Below are 14594 nucleotides of genomic sequence, written 5' to 3'. Positions count from 1 at the left end.
TCTTACGTGCATGTCTAAAAGAAGTTAAGGGCTGTCGCCAGGCAGAAATTGTAACAGGTGCATCAACCACAAGCCAAGCTGATATAGGGATATGAAGAAATAGAAGATAGCACAGAGTAGAATATTATGACTAATTAAGGATATGAAGAAATAGGGGATAGCATAGAATAGAACATTATGACCAAAAGTATACCTACACTGGGAACATAGAAACAAAATAGGTAATCATGAAATCACATAGAAGTAGATGACTAACAAGGAGAGAAGCTGGTCTTAATCACTAACAAAGGATGTATTCGCAAGTAGCAATATGAAAGCACTCCAAGGACATCTAACGAGCAAGGCAAGAACAAATACATCATAATATTATCTGGGAAAAGAAGAACTGACCAGCACTTGTCATAAACCTGTCAGTAGGAATCCATGGTGAGAGAGAGCAGAAAGCCATCAAGGACATAGGCTGATAAGGGTATTACAGACCTGCATGAACACCAAGTTCCAGGCAAGGGGTGAAAAGTACATTATGACGAAGACCCACAGCCTTCCTCCAAGTGACCACTGCCCACACTTGAAGGACCCCTGCCCACAATTTCTGAGGGGAACTACGCAAGCGCAGAGGACTGATAAGATAATTAACATATGAAGCGGGAGCAGGTGGGTTTCAGTGATAAGAATGTATAGGTGTTTCATGAATATGTATGGATTCAGTGTATAAATGTGGGGTGGTTTGCTCCTTTGGGGTATGCACAATTTTGGAGGAAATATCCCCCATGCATCTTGTGCAATAAACATACCTACTTTATAACTTTGGAGTTATAGAGTCCTTTCCGTATGTCATTTTGGTGAGCCATCCAGGAGGATTTCTGCTCGACCGAGGATCCAGCTGCGGAGCGGATGTTTCTTTGGCGCACCCCAGGAGATTTTCCTCAACGGAGGAACCTCCTCTTCTCAGCTGTTCACCCAGGGGTAGAAGAGAATCCCTGGATCTATGGACAAATGGTATGTTCTATGGTTGGGGCTGCTGGTAAAACACATGGAGACGTCCGGCGTACAGCATAGGTACAGCCCCCAGGAAAAGAGGGTACCCTGGGAGGGAGGAGGTTTGCTGACCGAAGGGCAGCCGCTAGCGATCTTGAGGGTAGATCGAGCAAACATGAGGTTATTTTAAAATCTTGCAGGATCTTAAGTAGAGCAACATAAGGTTTTAAAAAGGGATGTATATCCCATGACCAATTGGGTAACATCATAGCAGGATCCATAACTGTATTAACTATCTGTTTTATCTGTTTATATTGATTATCTGTTAACTATTTTGCAAAGAGCTCTGTTGTGCTAAATTTCCTGTGTAGTTTTTGTATGAATATTGTCTGAGTTGTGCTAAACTTCTGTGTGCCTCTTGCATGAATATTGTCTGAGTGTGAAAAGTGTGACTGTGACTAAAGTGTAGAGTGAGTAAGGAGTGATTGGGATTGCAGAATGGGAAATTAGAAGAGTAAGCTTTGTGAGAAATCACCTTTAGGCTGTATATTGAAACATTGGAAGGATATTGTGGGACAGGGTGGTACTGAGGATAGAAAGAGATTAATTAAGTATTGTAATCAGTGCTGGCCTTTATACAAATTAGATTATGGAGCTAAATGGCCCCAGTGTGCTAGTTTGAAGCAGGGTAGAATGTTTTGGTGAGAGAAAGTAGATAATTTAGCTGTGAAATGAAAACAATTGTGATGTCTCCTTCCCTCATCAGTCTCGCTGAGAAGTCTGGTGTGATGGTTTGGGGTTTACCCGCCCCCCCACACTTTGTATTTGCCCCAGCTAACTCTGACGGACCCTGGGAATATAGATGAAGCAATTTATTTACAGCTAGCAGAATTTACAAGCAGCTATTTACAATATATACAGTTATATACAATTATATACAGAAATATACAAAGGATAAACAATACAAAAGCACAACTCCCCTCCCAGAAACCTGAGTCCCCAGGAGGGGCTCTCAAACCACCCCAACACCTTCCCCCGGCCCTCTCAACCTTACCCCAGTTCTCAGGAAGAAGAGAGGTGCAACCAAGAGGTTAGGGAGCAAGGTTAGTAGGAGCAAGGTTAATGAGATGTAACCAGGTCTGAAGGCAAAGGCAGAAGAAAAAGACAAAATGGAGAAAGTTTACTTCTTCCCAGAGCTCTCAGCGAGACTGTGAGAGAAGTTGACATCAATTGTTTTCATTTCACTGCCCGTTATCTAGTTCTGTTACCAAAACATTCCAGCTTGCTTCAAACTAGCACAATCCACCCCTTGTCTACTTCGCTCAGAGTATCGCTGAGAATTATCCAATCTAATCTAAACCAATATTTACACTAAAACAATATATACAAGTTCAGTTCACACTTCAATCAGATGTAGGTGATTCAAAAGCTCAGAACAGGGACTCCCAGGTGACGTTGGGTTCGTGCTCACGTACTGTAGATTCTATCATAGATTCTCTCAGTGTTGGGCGCCGATGTTACCTAGAACAGAAAACTCCTAACAACTTATGTTACGCACTCTGAATTTAAACTCTCTCAGCTAAGGTTAGATTTCTCTGTGGAATACACTGGATTTCACCATTCTCCTGCATTACCCAGTATGTATGACCAGGACCTTCAGCAGAAACCACCCCTCGGACAGGTTTCCCTTCGCCCGAAGGAGAAAATACCCAAACAGTTTTCCCTAACAGATTCTTCTCACGTACAACAGGAACTTTATCACCGTCTACTGTTTGGACTAAATCTGATTATGCAGGTCTGCTCTGTTTACTGAACCTCTACTATTTACCAACCAAGTAGCTTGTGCTAAATGTTTGTCCCAGTTTTTCAGAGTTCCACCCCCCATGGCTTTTAGGGTGGTTTTCAGCAAACCATTGTAGCGTTCAATCTTCCCTGAAGCTGGTGCATAGTAGGGTATGTGATAGATCCATTCAATACCATGCTCTTTGGCCCAGTTTTTCACAAGATTGTTCTTGAAATGAGTACCATTGTCTGACTCGATTCTTTCTGGAGTTCCATGTCTCCACAAGATCTGTCTCTCCAAACCAACAATGGTGTTACGTGCAGTAGCATGTGGAACTGGATAGGTTTCCAACCATCCAGTGCTGGCTTCTACCATCATTAGCACATACTGCTTGCCAGAACGAGATCGAGGTAAAGTGATGTAGTCAATCTGCCAGGCTTCACCATACTTGTACTTTGACCATCTATCACCATACCATAAGGGCTTGATTCGCTTAGCCTGCTTAATAGCAGCACAAATGTCGCAGTCATAGATGACTTGGGTGATAGCGTCCATGGACAAGTCAATTGACCTATCGCGAGCCCATCGGTATGTTCCATCTCTGCCTTGATGTCCAGATGAGTCATGGGCCCACCGAGCTAAGAACAGCTCACCTCGGTGTTTCCAATCAAGGTCAATGTCAAGTTCAGAGTTGGTATCAACTTGAGAAATCTTAGCAGCTTGGTCTGCCTTCTGGTTATGTTGATGTTCCTCAGTGGCTCTGCTCTTAGGCATGTGTGCATCTACGTGCCGCACCTTCACAGGAGTTCTCTCCAGCCGTGCATCAATGTCCTGCCATAGATCAGCACACCAAATAGGCTTTCCTTTCCTTTGCCAACCATTCTTCTTCCAGTCCTTTAGCCAGCCCCACAGAGTATTGGCTACCATCCACGAGTCGGTGTAGAGGTAAAGGATAGGCCAATTCTCACGTTCAGCCACATCAAGACCAAGTTGAACAGCTTTTACCTCAGCGAACTGACTGGATTCTCCTTCTCCATCTTTTGTTTCGGTAACTCTCCTAGTTGGACTCCAAACTGCTGACTTCCATATTCGCTTGTTCCCAACAAGACGACAGGAACCATCTGTGAACAAAGCATAGTTCTTTTCCTGATGAGAGAGATCACCATAGGGAGGAGCTTCCTCAGCACGAGTTATTTTCTCCTCTGGAGGTTTGGAACAGTCTGTGCCTTCCGGCCAGTTGGTGATCACCTCCACTAGACCAGGTCGGTCAAGATTACCCATTCGTGCTCGTTGGGTTATCAAAGCCATCCATTTAGACCAGGTTGCATCTGTGGCATGATGTGGTGATGAACCTTTGCCCTTGAACATCCAGTTAAGAACTGGCAGTCTAGGAGCTAAAAGCAGCTTCTGAAGTGATTGGAACTGAGTCACAATTGCCATCTCTTATCTCTGTAAAAATCCTTGCATGGACTTGGTTATTTCTTGCTTCATGTAGTTTTTAAGAAGGCTAAAGTTAAGCTTTCAAACATGTTCTGGAGCTGGGGTGATTCTATTCTTGGTTATGCTGGTTTTAGTGTCACTGGGAATATTGCTAGTGATATTACAAGAGTTTTTGTCAATAATGTTACAATCAATCGAGAGTCTGCTTTATCTACTGCTCTCATGAGGGTCATCCAGCCCCAAACTGAAATGCCAAGTCCATGCAAGGATTTTTACAGAGATAAGAGATGGCATCAAGGAGAGCATGAAAGAACTGAAGGAGGATCTTACAACCTCAATTTCCAATCTGGTAAAGGACACCGTTCCTGCATCATCTGAATGGGTGCATGTTTCTGCAATCAGGAACACACGCCCACCTCCTGCAAGGCAATTCCAGCCTAGGAGGAGACAAATTCCACCCAGACATCAGCAATCACGTGCATCACTGTGGATACTTCTGCGTGACACATACGGTGAGAACATGAACAAATGGGATGGTAAACCTACTTCAGCTCTTTCAAAGAGGGTCAGGGAACTGCAGAGTGGCAGAAACAGAGGCAATAATGCCAGAAAAGTAGCTGTCACTTCTTCAGTTCCTGAGAGCAACTGCAATTGTTCCAACAGTTGCAATTCCTCTCACAACAACACCAATCATTGTGTACACCCTACATGCCATGTTCAGCATTAGGGGTGCCCTGCCTCCAGCCAGGAGGAGGAAAGGGATAGTGGAGAGAATCGAATCTATTGGAATGTATTCATTAGGTGGCCTGGCAGTTCAAGAGTTCGGAAATACAGGGCTTTAGTTGACACAGGTGCTCAGTCAGTAGAGCATGAGACTCTTAATCTCAGGGTCATGGGTTCGAGCCCCACGTTGGTCGCCAATTAAAAAATGTGATGGTTTGGGGTTTACCCCGCCCCCCCACACTTTTGTATTTGCCCCAGCTAACTCAGACGGACCCTGGGAATATAGATGAAGCATTTATTTACAGCTAGCAGAATTTACAAGCAGCTATTTACAATATATACAGTTATATACAATTATATACAGAAATATACAAAGGATAAACAATACAAAAGCACAACTCCCCTCCCAGAAACCTGAGTCCCCAGGAGGGGCTGTCAAACCACCCCAACACCTCCCCCCCGGCCCTCTCAACCTTACCCCAGTTCTCAGGAAGAAGAGAGGTGCAGCCAAGAGGTTAGGGAGCAAGGTTAGTAGGAGCAGGGTTAATGAGATGTGACCAGGTCTAAGGCAAAAGCAAGAGTGAGAAACAAAATGGAGAATGTTTTCTTCTTCTTCCCAGAGTTCTCAGCGAGACTGTGAGAGAAGTTGACATCAATTGTTTTCATTTCACTGCCCGTTATCTAGTTCTGTTACCAAAACATTCCAGCTTGCTTCAAACTAGCACATCTGCCATTCTCATATTGTCATATTTTCATTTTCTCCTATTTTTGTATTTTGCCCCATCCTCTTTAACATCTTCACAGATGATCTGGATGAGGGCATGGAGTCAGTCATCAGCAAGTTTGCAGATGACACCAAGCTGGGGGCAGATGTGACTGAGTTGGAAGGCAGAAGGGCTCTGCAGCGGGACCTTGACCGCCTGGACAGATGGGCAGAGTCCAATGGGATGGGGTTCAATAGCTCCAAGTGCAGGGTGCTGCACTTTGGCTACAACAACCCCATGCAGAGATACAGGCTAGGGTCGGAGTGGCTGGAGAGCAGCCAGACAGAGAGGGATCTGGGGGTACTGATTGATACCCGCCTGAACATGAGCCAGCAGTGTGCCCAGGTGGCCAAGAGAGCCAGTGGCATCCTGGCCTGCATCAGGAATGGTGTGGTCTGCCCCTGTACTCTGCACTGGTTAGACCACACCTTGAGTATTGTGTTCAATTCTGGGCCCCCCAGTTTAAAAGGGACGTTGAGATGCTTGAGCGTGTCCAGAGAAGGGCGACGAGGCTGGTGAGGGGCCTTGAGCACAAGCCCTATGAGGAGAGGCTGAGGGAGCTGGGATTGTTTAGCCTGGAGAAGAGGAGGCTCAGGGGTGACCTTATTGCTGTCTACAACTACCTGAGGGGTGGTTGTGGCCAGGAAGAGGTTGCTGTCTTCTCACAGGTGGCCAGCGCCAGAACGTGAGGACACAGCCTCAGGCCGCGCCAGGGGAGATTTAGGCTCGAGGTGAGGAGAAAGTTCTTCTCTGAGAGAGTCATTGGACACTGGAATGGGCTGCCCAGGGAGGTGGTGGAGTCGCCGTCCCTGGGGCACTTCAAGGCAAGGTTGGACGTGGCACTTGGTGCTATGGTCTAGCCTTGATCTCTGTGGTAAAGGGTTGGACTTGATGATCTGTGAGGTCTCTTGCAACCCTGATGATACTGTGATACTGTGATCTCTGTAATCGTAGTCTTTATAGCAGAGACCTTTGTAGCAGAGACTATGGCAGAATGTGACAAGCTGTCCTCTATCTGCCTGAGCTGGTCAGTGAATTCACCAACAGTGAAAGACCTTCCATTATCACTCCTTGATAGAAACTTGCTGGCCATGATGTTAGCATAAGATGAAGAGCAAGCTGAATAAGCTTCTTCATGAGACCTGTTCCAAGAGGAATGTCATCAGGCTCATGTGTGCCATGATCTCCATAAAGCACTTTCTTCAAAGCAAACTCCTTCAGAAGCTTAATTCCCTGCTCAATGGTGTTCCACTTCTTGGCAGCCCATGGCAGATCATCTCAGGAAGGATATCTCATAGCCACAGCCAACAGAAGGTGTGTCCACAAGCTAACCTTACCAAGAGGACTTGCTAGGTATTTGTCCACTCCACTCTCCTTGGTGAGTGGTCCTAGCTGCTTGGCAGACTTGTCTCCTACCTGCAGGGCATTAGTACCAATGCTACAGCATCTCACTAGCCATCTTAGGATTGGTTCACCAGATTCCCTTGAGTATTCCTTTCTAAATTCCCTGACCTATCTGAGGGGATCATCAGAGTCCTGGATGTCATCCTTCTCCTCTTCCTCTTGTTGATCTGGTTGTCCCAGGCCTAGAAACAGAACTTTCCTAAGAGCATTCTTAAACTCATTGGAACCATCATCTTTCTTGTTAGCCAACCTCGCTGTGCTCCTCTCATCAGAGTGCTGGGATCTGAGCATGTTCGCCATGTCCCGAAGACTATATGCTTCCTCTTCCTTCTCTTGCTCACCAGAGCACACTTTGTCAAAGGTGTCATCTTAGTTTTTGCTTTAGCAGGTGCCAAAAAGGCATTCTGTGCAGCGACAGACTTTGACATGTCTACTGGAGGGTTTGAATCACTGGGCATCTGGCCTGAGGCCTGTGAGTTCAGATCTGCCTTAGAGCTAACAGGGTTCTAGTTGTCTGCTGGCTGGGGATTCGAACTGGCTGAGTTAGTGTTACTAGTGTTATTAGTTGAGGGAACATTCTGGATTTGATTATTTGCCTGTACTCCTGGGACGCCTGCCAATCCTGCCATGTTATCTTTCCCACTAGGAGTATTTGCAGCGTTCCCAGAATCTGGAGAGGGAGGTGTAGTGGTATCTGTCCCTGAATTTTGCTGGGAAGGAGGTGTTGTTCCTTGATGTGCTCCTGAATTATCTTTGTTTTGGTTTCCACTGGATTGTTTATCATTCTTTTTGGACACAGAGAGTTTCCTAGTTCTTAGAGGCGTTGCATTCAAATTTTTCACACAGAATGTTAAAAGTATTATAAAATCAAAAATTATAAGGTCTAGGATCACACACACCAAAAATGCCACAGTTTGACATGAATAAAATTCTGAACAAGAGTCTGGCATCTCAGTTCTGGGCTGAATCACTCTCATCAGTGCTCTAGATAAGGCAGTGCTTTGATTGATTGTAAAATTATTGATAAATACCCCTGTAATGTTACTGGTAAAATTTTCAGTGACATTAAAACCAGCATACCCGAGAATGAGATCTCCCCAGGCCCAGAAAATGCTTGTAAGTTTAGCTTTGACCTTCTTAAAAACTACATTAAGCAAGAAATAACCAATTTGGTCTTTGATCCAATTGTACACAAGAAAACAGAAAACAGGCTGCACAGTAACCCCCACCAAGTAAAATAGCTGCTTCATTAGCTCCATTCTGATTCCCAGAGTTAATTAACAATCACTCCAAATGAATTTGCCCCACATTGGGGAAGCCAAATAAAAATATGAGATGGTTTGGGTGTTCCCCGCCCCCCCACACTTTAGAAATACCCAGACTAGACTCAGCTGACTCTGGGAATAAAAATGAAGCTATTCATTTACAGCTAGCACAATATACAAGCAGATATTTACAATATATACAGTCATATACAGAAATATACAAGGTAAAAGATTATACAGAAACACAACTCCCCTCCCAGAAACCTGAGTCCCCAGGAGGGACTCTCAACCACCCCTCACCTTCCCCCTGCCTCTCTCTACCTTACCCCAGTCCCAAGGAACAATAGAGGTTCAGCCAACAGGTTAAGAAGCAAAGGTGGGTGGAGGGTGTGTTAGAGAGATGTAGCTCAGTCAGAAGCCCAAGGCAGAGTGAGACAAAATGTCGAGAGTATTATCTAATGTTTTCATTTCTTCTTCAGCAAGACTCTGAGGGAAGCAGACATCACCATTGTTTCTCTTTCACAGCCTATGATCTACTTTTTGTCACCAAAACATTCTAGCTAGCTTCAAACTAGCACACTTGTGGCAACACCGTCCATGTGAGCTGGGTCTTTCGACCCCTTTTTGGTTTCCCATTTGAAAGCAAAAAGTTTCTGGCTGGCCTCATGGAGAGGGAGGCAAAAGAAGGCATCTTTTAAATCTAGAACCATAAACCAGGCCAAATTCCAGGTCAGTGTGGTTAATAAAGTGTAAGGGTTAGCCACCACAGGGTATAGATCTTCTGTTATCTTATTGATAGTTTTCAAATCCTGGACTATTCTATAGGATCCATCTGGTTTCCTAACCGGAAGGATAGGTGTATTGAACCCTGACTCACGTTCCTTTAGTAATCTTAGTTCTATAAATTGCTCTATAATTCGGCAAATTCCTTCCCTATCTTCCTTCTTCAGTGGGTATTGTTTGACCCTTACTGCACTCTGTCCTTCTTTTAATTTCACCTCCACTGGTGCTGCATTTTTAGCACGTCCTGGTATATTAGTTGCCCAAACTCCGGGGTATACTTGGTCAATGATTTTTGTATCAATTTCCCTTTCAGTGGGGACATTTACCAGAGACAGACTCATAATCTGCACATATTGGTGATCATTTACCTCCAGAGTAACTTCCCCTTGTTTGTATTTAATTGCAGCCTCCAATTGTTCTAATAAATCTCTCCCAAGAAGAGCCTTTGGGGAGTTTGGCATATATAGGAACCTGTGGATCCCTGCCTGTTTTCTCAATGTGTATTTTAAGGGTTTACAAAAGTAAGCCTTTTCAGCCTGGCCAGTTGTCATGGGTTTTTAAAAGAGAGCTGACAGAGATTAAACTCTCAAATCAAATTGGAGAGAAAATACAGAATTATATTTAGAGAGAGAATACAGTGATAGACATTACAAAGCAATTATCATGGCAAACCCCCTTGAAGTATCCCCCATTCCCAAAAAACTAGATCTACATTCCCCAGTGCTCCAATCCTCCCCCCCAACGCCTCTGCCATCCAAGAGGCCTACTGCTTACATGTTCCCAATAAATTGGCTCCCCACACACACTCAGGGCAGAAGGAGGAAAGGAGAGCAAACTGACCTTGTTGTGAGTCTATAAAGAGATAGCAGAATTATGGGATTGAATAACAATCTTCTAGTCCCCAGAAATGTTTTTTTAACGCTATAGCCTCAACCTAGGACACCAGTTGCCCCTTTTACCGTAATGTAATCATTTTCCAAAGGTATTAAAGCTTGATTTAAAACTGAATAACTTGCCCCCGTATCAATTAAAAATTCCGTCCTTCCCCCAATTCCATCAGTACTAACAGGTTGGCCAGTCATTTTTCCCCTTCTACATGAGCTATTGTTTTCCCTTGACTATTGCGCCATCCCATGTTTCCTTGATATTGGCACTCAGGACATTCATTTTTCCAATGTCCAATCTTCTTGCATTTTGCACACTGGTTTCTACCTAGGAGTGTTGATCCTCCTTTTGGTCTAGTTCTTGATTTCCAATCTTCATTTTTCTTAATTACTGCTAATATCTTTTTCTGGGCACCCCTGTAAACTTCCTCTCAATTGCTGAATATTCTCCATTCCTCCTCTAGTAATTTCTCTAGGTCTCTGTTTTCAGGGGGCCTTAATCTTTGTAATTTATGCCTAATATCCCCTTGTGACTGTCCTAAAAAGAGAAATATTAGTTGCTGTGCACCCACCTCAGAATTCGTGTCTAAAGGGGTATGTCGGCACATCACATCTCTTATTCTATCTAAAAATTCGGATGGAGTTTCAGAGGGACCCTGCCTAACTGCATATAACATTGCCCAATTTATTGTCCTAGGAATTGCCTTTTCCATCCCTCTGAATATCCACTCTTGATATGCCTGTAATCTCTCCATTTCAGCAGCATGATTCGGGTCTCATTCAGGATCCAGCAGAGGAAACCATTCTCTATAGTTATCTCCTTTTACATCATAATGTATCCCAGCTGTTACGTGAGCCTACCGGGGGGCAGCCCTGCTTGACCTGCTGCTCACAAATAGAGAGGGGCTGGTAGGGGATGTGGTGGTTGGAGGCTGCCTGGGGTCCAGTGACCATGAAATTATAGAGTTTTCAATCCATGGAGAAACCAGGAGGGGCATCAACAGAACCTCCACACTGGACTTCCGAAGGGCAGACTTCAGCCTATTTAAGGAACTAATTCAGAAAGTTCCTTGGGAAATAGCCCTTAGAAACAAAGGGGTCCAGGAAGGTTGGACCTGCTTCAAGAAAGAACTCCTGAAGGCACAGGAGCAGGCAGTGCCACTGAGCCGGAAGATGAGCCGACGAGGGAGGCAGCCAGGCTGGATGGGCAGGGAGCTGCTGAAGGAATTAAAGATTAAAAAGAGAGTGTATCACCTTTGGAAAAGAGGGGAGGTGTCCCAGGAGAAGTTCAAGGAGGTTGCTAGGTCTTGTAGAGGAAAAATTAGAGAGGCAAAAGCCCACTTGGAGCTCAGGCTGGCCACGGCTGCCAAGGAAAATAAAAAGTGTTTCTTTAAATATATGAATGGCAAGAGAAGGGCCAAGGACAACCTCCAGTCCTTACTAGATAGAGATGGGAACATAGTGACAAAGGATGAGGAAAAGGCAGAGGTGCTTAACACCTTCTTTGCCTCAATCTTCACTAGTGGGACAGGTTGTCTCCAGGACAGCTGGACTCCTGAAGTGGTGGATGGAGTCAGGGACCAGTACAGTCCCCCTCTAATCCATGAGGAAGCAGTAAGGGATCTGCTAAGTCACTTGGATCCTCACAAGTCCATGGGACCGGATGGGATCCACCCTAGGGTGCTGAGAGAGCTGGCAGCTGAGCTGGCCAAGCCACTCTCCATCATTTATCAGCAGTCCTGGCTCACTGGAGAGGTCCCTGAAGACTGGAAGCTGGCCAATGTGATTCCCATACACAAGAAGGGTCGTAAGGAGGAGCCAGAAAACTACAGACCTGTGAGCCTGACCTCAGTGCCAGGCAAGGTCATGGAACAGGTCATCTTGGGTGCCATCACAAAGCACCTACAGGATAGCCAAGGGATCAGGCCCAGCCAGCATGGGTTTAGGAAGGGCAGGTCCTGCCTCACCAACCTGATCTCCTTTTATGATCAGGTTACCCGCCTGGTGAATGTGGGGAAGGCTGTGGATGTAGTCTACTTGGACTTCAGCAAAGCCTTTGACACTGTCTGCCACAAGAAGCTCCTAGCCAAGCTGGCAGCTCATGGTTTGTACAGATTCACTCTGTGCTGGATCAAGAACTGGCTGGATGGCAGAGCTCAGAGAGTGGTGGGGAATGGTGCCACATCCAGTTGGCAGCCAGTCACTAGTGGTGTTCCCCAAGGATCAGTGCTGGGCCCAGTCCTGTTCAATATCTTTATTGATGATCTGGACGAGGGCATTGAGTCCAGCATCAGTAAGTTTGCAGATGACACCAAGCTAGGAGCAGGTGTTGATCTGTTGGAAGGTAGGAGAGCCCTGCAGAGGGACCTGGACAGGCTGGATGGGTGGGCAGAGGCCAATGGGATGAGATTTAACAAGGCCAAGTGCAGGGTTCTGCACTTCGGCCACAATAACCCCAAGCAGTGCTACAGGCTGGGGACTGAGTGGCTGGAGAGCAGCCAGGAGGAAAGGGACCTGGGGGTACTGATAGATAGTAAGCTGAAGATGAGCCAGCAGTGTGCCCAGGTGGCCAAGAGAGCCAATGGCATCCTGGCCTGCATCAGGAACAGTGTGGCCAGTAGGACAAGGGAGGTTATTCTTCCCCTGTACTCAGCACTGGTCAGGCCACACCTTGAGTACTGTGTCCAGTTCTGGGCCCCTCAATTCAAGAAAGATGTTGAGGTACTGGAACATGTCCAGAGAAGGGCAACGAAGCTGGTGAGGGGCCTGGAACACAAATCCTATGAGGAGAGGTTGAGGGAACTGGGCCTGTTTAGCCTGGAGAAGAGGAGGCTCAGGGGTGATCTTATTACTGTCTACAACTACCTGAAGGGGCATTGTAGCCAGGTGGGGGTTGGCCTCTTCTCCCAGGTGACCAGCAATAAAACAAGGGGACACAGTCTCAAGTTGTGCCAGGGTAGGTATAGGCTGGATGTTAGGAAGAAGTTCTTCACAGAGAGAGTGATTTCCCATTGGAATGGGCTGCCCAGGGAGGTGGTGGAGGCACCGTCCCTGGGGGTCTTCAAGAAAAGACTGGATGAGGCACTCAGTGCCATGGTCTAGTTGACTGGCTTGGGCTGGGTGATAGGTTGGACTCGATGATCTTGGAGGTCTCTTCCAACCTGGTTGATTCTATGATTCTATGATTCTATGATTCTATGTTCCTTAGCAAGGTCTCCTGTGGTTTTTATGACTAGTTGTTTCACTGTTTCAGTTAGGCAATCTAATAACAATTGTATATCACTCCAATCAGGGTTATGCTGCTTAATTACAAATTTAAAATGTTTTGCCATGTTTATTGGGCCATTACGGTACCCCCGGGCAATTTCTTTGCACTCTTTCAAGTCTGAACCCGTAAATGGGATTTTTATTTTCATTGTCCCTCCGTCCGGGTTTACAGCTTCCTGGAGTGGTGCCTGTAAAGTAACTTTCTGCCTAGTGTGTGAAGCTACCGGGCTATTTGGGTTCATGGTGGGGGTTTCCAGGTCATCAGAGGATGACATAGGGGTTTCTACTGAACTTGGTATTGCTGCTTTGTAAGGTGGGTTAAACAGATCATCAAGTTCAGGCTCCTGATCCTCATTCAATTTTGTACACCTTTGCCCAATGCTGCAGGCTGAGCAGCACCTTCTTAATTTTCCTTTAAGTTCCCTCCTTTCTTCCTTTTCTAGTGCTAAAACCATGGGATCTCGTGGGGGTATTAATCCACACTCCCTTTGCCATTCAGGTTTGTCCCGGAGGATGAAAAACATATCCACATATGATACTTCATCCCACTTTCCTTCCCTTCTTAAAAACAACATCAGTTGCAGGAGGGTGTTATAATCTAGTGTCCCTCCTTACTGGGTGTGGTGGGTTAGGCTGTAACCTGCCCCCACACACTTTTTAATTTGCCCCAGCTAACTCAGACGGGCTCCGGGAATGTAAATGAAGCTATTTATTTACAGCAGCACAATATACAAGCAGATATTTACAATATATACAGTTATATACAGAAATATACAAGTTAAAAGTAATACAGAAACACAACTCCCCTCCCAGAAACCTGAGTCCCCAGGAGGGGTTCTCAACCACCTCAGCACCTCCCCCAGCCCCTTTCAACCTTACCCCAAACTTTAGAAAGAATAGAGGTGCAGCCAAGAGGTTAAGAAGCAAGGTTAGTGGCAGTGAGGTTAAGGAGATGTGGCTCGGTCTGAAGGCAAAAGCAAAGTGAGAACAAAATGGAGAATGTTATCTAATGTTTACTTCTTGTTCCCGGACTTCTCGGCGAGACTGATGAGGGAAGGAGACATCACAATTGTTTTCATTTCACAGCTAAATTATCTACTTTCTCTCACCAAAACATTCTACCCTGCTTCAAACTAGCACAATCCACCCCTGTCTACTTCTTTCAGAGTATCGCTGAGAATTATCCGATCTAATCTAAACCAATATTTACAATAAAACAATATATACATGTTCAGTTCACAATTCAATCAGATGTAGGTGATTCAAAAGCTCAGAACAGCGACTCCCAGGTGACGTTGGGTTC

This window comes from Pogoniulus pusillus, chromosome W (assembly GCF_015220805.1).
Source record: "Pogoniulus pusillus isolate bPogPus1 chromosome W, bPogPus1.pri, whole genome shotgun sequence".
NCBI classification, from domain to species: domain Eukaryota; kingdom Metazoa; phylum Chordata; class Aves; order Piciformes; family Lybiidae; genus Pogoniulus; species Pogoniulus pusillus.
Note: the sequence above shows the minus strand (reverse complement) of the source record.